The sequence below is a fragment of the Protopterus annectens genome, chromosome 3.part0, assembly GCF_019279795.1.
Source record: "Protopterus annectens isolate FY-2018-M chromosome 3.part0, PAN1.0, whole genome shotgun sequence".
Classification (NCBI taxonomy): Eukaryota; Metazoa; Chordata; order Ceratodontiformes; family Protopteridae; genus Protopterus; species Protopterus annectens.
The window spans coordinates 16,657,284-16,664,549 of record NC_056731.1 but is presented as its reverse complement, the minus strand read 5'-3'; the positions used below and the strand labels follow the sequence as shown (position 1 = coordinate 16,664,549).

General features: G+C 36.0%; 1 protein-coding gene across 1 annotated transcript in view; it reads left to right on the top strand.

Moving 5' to 3' along the window:
- The window catches only part of GAD2 (glutamate decarboxylase 2), a 747,960-nt gene that overhangs the window by 405,821 nt on the left and 334,873 nt on the right, over positions 1 to 7,266 (top strand). The gene's annotated exons all lie outside the window — the stretch shown is intronic.

Below are 7,266 nucleotides of genomic sequence, written 5' to 3'. Positions count from 1 at the left end.
TCTTTTTCCCACCCATTGTATTCCATAGCTTCACATTACTGAGTGCCAACCCAGCCAACTAGTATTACTCTTTAGTTAACTTTCATTATTTTAAATTGTCTCTGGAAACTCCTAGCAGTCTCATTTCATCGGTTTTACTGCTCGGAATTAGAAGATCAAAGTACAAGGTTCCTCATACATTATGATACATCACAAGCAGGACAGCTCGACATGTTCTGTAGTACTAATATCATACTGGCTTTTATTAATGAATCCAGATGTTTTTGATTTTTAATACCATGATGAGAATGGACCCTATTCCTAACTTAGGATACGAGAGTTCATTAATTTAGTATTGCTTCAGTCTTTGAAGTTAGCCAAGAGTGCATTTCCCTGCACCCACAATATACCCAAAATTGACTCCTCATGCTGCAAGTCCTCTGTCTGGGAATTATGGGCTTCTTGCATAATAGTAACAATACATAATTTCTCCCTTATCCTCAACAGTCAAGTTATCATCTCTATGTATCTTCCCTGACCTATCAGTTTTTGTGTTTGTTTTTTTGATTCCTTCTTACTTCTTCCACAGTGACCCCTTCCCTCTGAGCCTGGCGTAACCTTATGTGTCCTGGGGATTCTACAATACCTTTTTTTCCAGTGCTGGCACCAGTGCATATCTATCTTTCTTCATGCTGCATAAAATATGGTGTATATATACATCAGTGCTGTCTTGGTGAGATTTTGTAAAAAAAAAAAAAAAAAAACAGAGTCCACCACGTGAAGGCACTTGACTTGAAGATGAATTCAGTTCCAGCAAAATTGTTCTCCTTTTCTTTGATCTCTCATTTAGGACCCCTGTTGTAGTGGGACAACAGGTATGTGATATTAAGCACAGTATCTCCATCATAAATAGAAAAAAACAGTGTCAGTTAGCCTGCATAGAGAATACGTTGTCATGTACTTGTAACTACACAGATGATATGTCGCATAGTACCACACTGTGCACAGGTAGAAAGCACCTCACAACAGCCCTGACTTTGTATTATTATGGCTGCTTTCACATCACACCATGTGTGGTAATTAGTGTATGTCTGGTAAGATGGCAGTAATAGTATGTGACAACAATATACTTGTCTGATAGCGTGGCTCTTAAAGTATTCCTACATACTGCACATTTCATAGTATTAAGAAGCACTAGCATGATGGTAGTTTTTAACCCTTATATTCTGCATACTCAGAGACGGGCTGAGCAAGGATATGTAGGGACATTTCCATTTTTCTCTTATCCATGAGGGACTGAGGTTCTAAATCTGTGTAAATTTGCAGTTCCCCATCCATACATTCAAATTACATTTGAGCGACATAAGGCGAGTACTTTGTTTTATGTGTTGTGGAAAATGACTATGTAGAAGTGGGATTCTCTGTCATACAAACTTATCCCTCCAAATGCTCTATTTACTTTTCAAAAGAGACTGAGATCCCTTGAGTGGGTGTTTATGATACCACTGGACTTTTGAATGTATGGTAAGTCTGACAAAATATGGTCTGTTGAAGCTCTATATATAAGGTAGGAGTCACTTCTCAATAATCTGTTTGATTCTGGGAAGAAGGGCAAGACTTTTAGATGGTCTACATAGTTGTTACCATTTAGGCCCTTCATTTTTAGAGAGAAAGGACTGTGGTCATTCCACTTGTGACAGTTATCTGGCTAGATACATACCAAATTAGTAAGTATACTCAATGACTGGCCTAATGAGTGTGAAGTACAGCAGAACAATTGCAACTAATGATATGGATGCAATACCTTGAGACATAAGCTGTGCAATGAAAAAAGACTTCCTTTCAACAGTGGATACATGGTGATTAAAGGACACTTCATTGTTGACGTAGGCTCCCAGATCCCATCCCTATTCCTGTTATCTGCAAACCTCACCATGACCATGACAGCTCTATGCTCCCCTGCTTGCTTTATGCTACCCCTTCATGCATTCCTGTACTAGCCTTCCTGCTCCTGGTATTGGCATATGAGGTACATTACTCCATGTACTATATACTGTGCCAGGGATTCTTCTGCATGGTTTGCATCTGCTGTGTTTTTGTAGATATTATTATTAAGTATATACCTATTTGTCTCTATGCACAGTGAGATAGAGCCTTAAACATGGCCCTGGATATCCAAGTTCACTTAGCAGCTTAGGCACATAACAGTATAGGCTGGGAAGATGGATTTGTCCATCCTTAGTGGCAGGAGTGGATCCTAGCTGGCACAAACTACTATTCCTGGCTTGATCACTGCCAGAGGGCAGGGAAAGCATTGATAATTTGTTGGCTAGTGCAAAGGTGACACTTGTGTGACCAGCTAAGCAGGTGATGGTAGTCCTTGATGGCCAAAAGAAGGAGCATATGGAAAATGATAGAGGGGTATAGGCAGTCCTTACAGTGAAGTAGGTGCCCAAATCACCATCCTAGACAAGGGTTTAGACCTTCATACAAAAAATGCATTCTTATTGGTCTGATATCAGTGAAAGCACCAAACTACCCAGCATTTGCCTGGATGACAACACCCCCAGATGGCTATCTACTTGTGAGATATAAGGGGTACTCCTTAACCCGGGGAACAAATGGGCTCACGTCCAATAGGGGGGTGGCTTGGTGATTGACAGAGAGAGATTGAATGAGCACATAGGAAAGAAATTTAGGTTGTATGTGGGTGACACAGCCTTGCGATCTGTTAGTGTGGTCCATATATGCTCATTGTTGGGCACCCTATTTGAGCAATTCATTAACACAAATGTATGTGTGAGCCTTGCAATCATTCATCATTCTGACAGTTTCAATGTATTTTAGCCTGTTCTGTAATCATTTAGTATCTGTTTCACAGTATTCAGGCACTGGGTTAAGTAACCCTCATGTGGATGGTAATCATGTTTTATGTGATGGTAACAGTTTCATCCACATACTTGTAGTAGTCATTGTGTGACAAGGTTACATTTTTAATTGGTTGTTCTTTTTCCTGTGGTGGCCTATATATCATTCATCTATTGCATATGCATACTTAGTGGTTCATATCAGTTCATCTCTAACACTGTACCTAGTGGTACAACAATATGAATTTCTTCTGTGGTATGCTTTTTTGTATGTGGCCTACATGCCCACATGGAAGTATGAATAAACAGGTCTCAGTCTTTTGGTAGCAACTTTGTGCTATAGGTTTTCTGCATTATGTTGGAATTTTCATTGTTTCTATACCAGTTGCATGGCTGGGAGGTAGGCCTTTTTTCCATTTGTCACTTTTAATTGTAGTGCTAAATATATTTCTGTGCCAAGTGTAGGTTTTGTCTGCATGTTTAACATATGTGCCCAAAGTATGTTTATGGGCCTTTGTATCATATATTTTTTCCTGGTTTCCATGCAGTTTGCCAACTGTATAGCTTATCACCATCTGGTATGGCTACATTTAATAATCAAAAGCATGGATTATCAACTGTGCTATAGCCAACTTGTGTTTAGTCAACTGTAACAGAATACTGAAGTATTTGCTGGCTCAAGATTGTGACACTGTGGAGGTGGTATATATAAGAATGTGGAGACAAAGCACCCATGTCATTTTGGTATGGGGGCAGAGGTCCCCCATACTAAACTGGTGCATTGAAACTTCTAGGCTAAACAGCCAAAACACAAAGAATCTAGGACTTCAGTGATCATATTCCTTTATTGTACTGGCAGCATCCCAAAGAATGATAAAATCAAACTAGTCGCACCTTATCAGCTTCATTATAACTAATTAAAATAATTAACTTCCAAAGTGGTTTTATAGTAAAACACTTAGTTCCATGTAGCTGGCTTAAGTAATTAAAATCTTAAGAATGAATGAGCAATACTAATCCAATCATTTGTATAAATCACATGAAATCTTACTTAGATGAGAGACATTCTGTATAAAATAAATCATTAGAGCAGCGCATTTTTCATTACATGTGTATAATGTGACAAGCATCCAGTTATGCAGCCAAATAAATCTATTAAAATCTCTAAAAATACACAACTTCAGTTTGTTTATATTGCCATCTATTGGGCAAAATAGTTATGTATTATATACTTAAATTTATCAGTTGTCATTCAATCCGGGCACATATAGTTATTGCAAATGTGCAATATACAGTTTCTATTTTATATTCAGTATTGGATTCTTTTCTGACTATTCTGTCCCTCTTACACCTGAAATCCCTGATATATATTGCAACTTACTGTTTCCATATATATGAAGTCTTTCTAAAGCAAAAGGCACTGCATATGCATAACGTTATGTAAATAATCCAGTAAAAACTACTTGCATTTATGACACCTGACTTCCTACAACACATAATAGCTTTATAAGTGAAATTCTTAGCTTTACATATATATTTGAAAAAGTACCATTAGGAAAACAACCCCGATAGTTTTGATACAATAAGGAATTGGATGGAGGCAAAATTATACATTTTTTTATAACTAGACAGTTTGATCAGAACTTTTATCTTTTCTGAAAGTACCAAAATAAAAACACTGCCAAAAAATGAGGTAAAGTGCCCAAGAAAACCAAGAAACAACTTTAGAAACAAAAACAGGCACCAATGGAGGTGAAATAAACGAATCTGAATACTTGTAATGGAAATTACAGCTAAGTTTATTCAATACATAAACCCACACATCACATGGCGTTTTCATCCACCGGACTTTGTCAGATGTATCAACATTTATCCAAGCTGTAGCAAACCTATTTATACCCCTTCCCCTGTGGTTAATTAACCAATTACTAATTCATTCAAACAATTAATGAAATGTAATAAGCATAAACTCTTCTGTATTTATTAATAAATACATACTCTGACTTTAAAATGTGCTATTAATACATAACAAATGTATAAAAACTTTCTACTTAAAACCTATATGAACAATCATGCAAATTTACTAATATGCACAAAATTAATGCATAAAATTAAGCTCATATATTTAAAATAAATACATTTAAAATGCTCATATATACTTAGTGTTTTAATAAAAAGGCAATTAAAAAGAATGTCCTGCAGGAAAACTTTACAGAAAAATATGTATTTGTTAACATGCTTACCCTTAAAATTGATTTAACAAAATATTAGTATTTAAAATCTTGTAATGTAAACAACAAAATGAAAGAAATACTTTAAATCTAGTTTATACAATAAATCCTACAACTTAGCTGCCCTCATCCTTAAGATGGGGGCAATAGAAATGTGTTCATTAAGACCTGGGAGCCTATTGGCATCAAGCAATAACTGCCAATAAAGTTCCCTAACTTCTATCCTATTCTCCCACTGTCCCCCCCTAATGTCCTGATGCACCATTTCTATTACAAAAAAAAAAACATTTTGCTCCAACACATGTCATGGTATGTTTGTATATTGTATTATTGCCATCTTTCACCCTAATGGCATTTAAATGTTCATATATTCTTCTTTTTAGTTTGTGTGTGGTCTTTCCAATATAAAATGCACCACATGTTTTGCATAGGGCTAGGTATATCAAACCTTCATTGTTACAATTGGAAAAGCTACCACTCCTAATGGTATACTGCCTATATGGAATATATAAAGAATCTTGTCTCAAAATATATGAACATTGGGCACATGTTCCACACTTGTAAGTGCCTAACTTTTTTCCAGTAGGCCTTTTGTAATTCTTCTCCAACAGTTCCTTAAGGTTTTTATCTTTTTTGTACCTGAATTGTAATGGTTTTTTAAATAAATTCTCCAATTCTGAGTAACAGACAAACCTTTCCCAATGTTGTTTAATGATATTTTGAATCATGGGTGTTTTCTGACTGTAATACAAAACATAATTCCCCCCAAATGTGTTCCCTATCTTATGCTCTTCCTGCACCTCATCTTGTTCACATCCCAAAATTGGGGCAAATCTAGAGGTTCGAGCATTTTTAACTTCCACCATCACTTCCTCCACCACTGATGCAGGATATTTCCTAGCTAAAAGTATGTCCCTCAACGTCTGACTTTCCTGTTCAAAGTCCACATCTTTAGATGTCATCCTGCTACTACGGATGAATTGCCCTTTGACAATACTTCTTTTCTGTCTGTATGGGTGTGAACTACTAAAGTATAAATAAGAATTGGAGAATGTATCCTTCCTGTATATTCTTGAGGTGTATTGTTGTAAATGTTTATCCTTCTTAATAGAAACGTCTAGAAAATTCATCTCCTCTCTAGAAATATGGTGGGTAAATTTTAAGAATTCAGTAGTCCTGTTTAGATATTGTATAAAATCCATTAACTTAGCCTCCCCTCCCTTCCAAAAAATACATATATCATCTAGATAACGTTTATAGTATATCCAATGCTGTGCATATTCTGATTCAAGCACAAATTTCTCCTCCCACATCATAAGTACTATATTTGTATATGTGGGGGCACAACATGCCCCCATAACGACCCCTTGTTTCTGCTTGAAAAATTCACCCTCAAAGAATAAGAAATTTTGTTGCAAGACCAAATCCATTAGCTCAGTATGTACCAAAAATTATTATGGTCCAAATTTCCATACTTGTTAATAGCCTCCTGAAACCATTCAAAACCTATATAATAAGGAATTACATTAAAAAGGTCCTGTATATCCAATGTAACAAATATCTTGGAATCAGAATACATATTGTCCTTAATACTTCTTAAAAAATCCCACGAATCTTTCAAGATTCCATTAAAAGGAACCCATATGTTCTTTAATTTGTTATCTAAGAATTTGGCTAAAGGGTAACTTTTGGTACCATTTGCAGCTACTATTGGTCTCATTTGGGGATCCTCCACATTCTTATGCACCTTGGGTACCCCAAATATGGCAGGGATTCTAGGTTTTTCTACACTAAGGTACTTATAGGTATCATAGTATATTAAGTTATCATCCAACATTTCTTTTAAAGCAAAATCTATTTTGCGATAAGCTACATTAATTTCATTCCTTGATACCCTAACGTATCTAGTGGTATCATTTAACATATTCATCATTTTACTGGAGTATAAAATACTATCCATTAATACTACCACACCCCCTTATCAGTTTGCATCACCCTGATATAACAATTTTCCTGTAATGATCTAAGAAGTTCCATCTCTTCCTTCAGGAGATTTGGTTTACCTTTCCACTTTTCCCTAAATTCTTCTCTAATCTCCTTTTCTATCTGTCTTTCCAGATTTTTTAATTGGGGATGCATGGGTGGGTTGATGGTACTAGGTTTTCTAACTTCAGTATTACTTCTAGTAT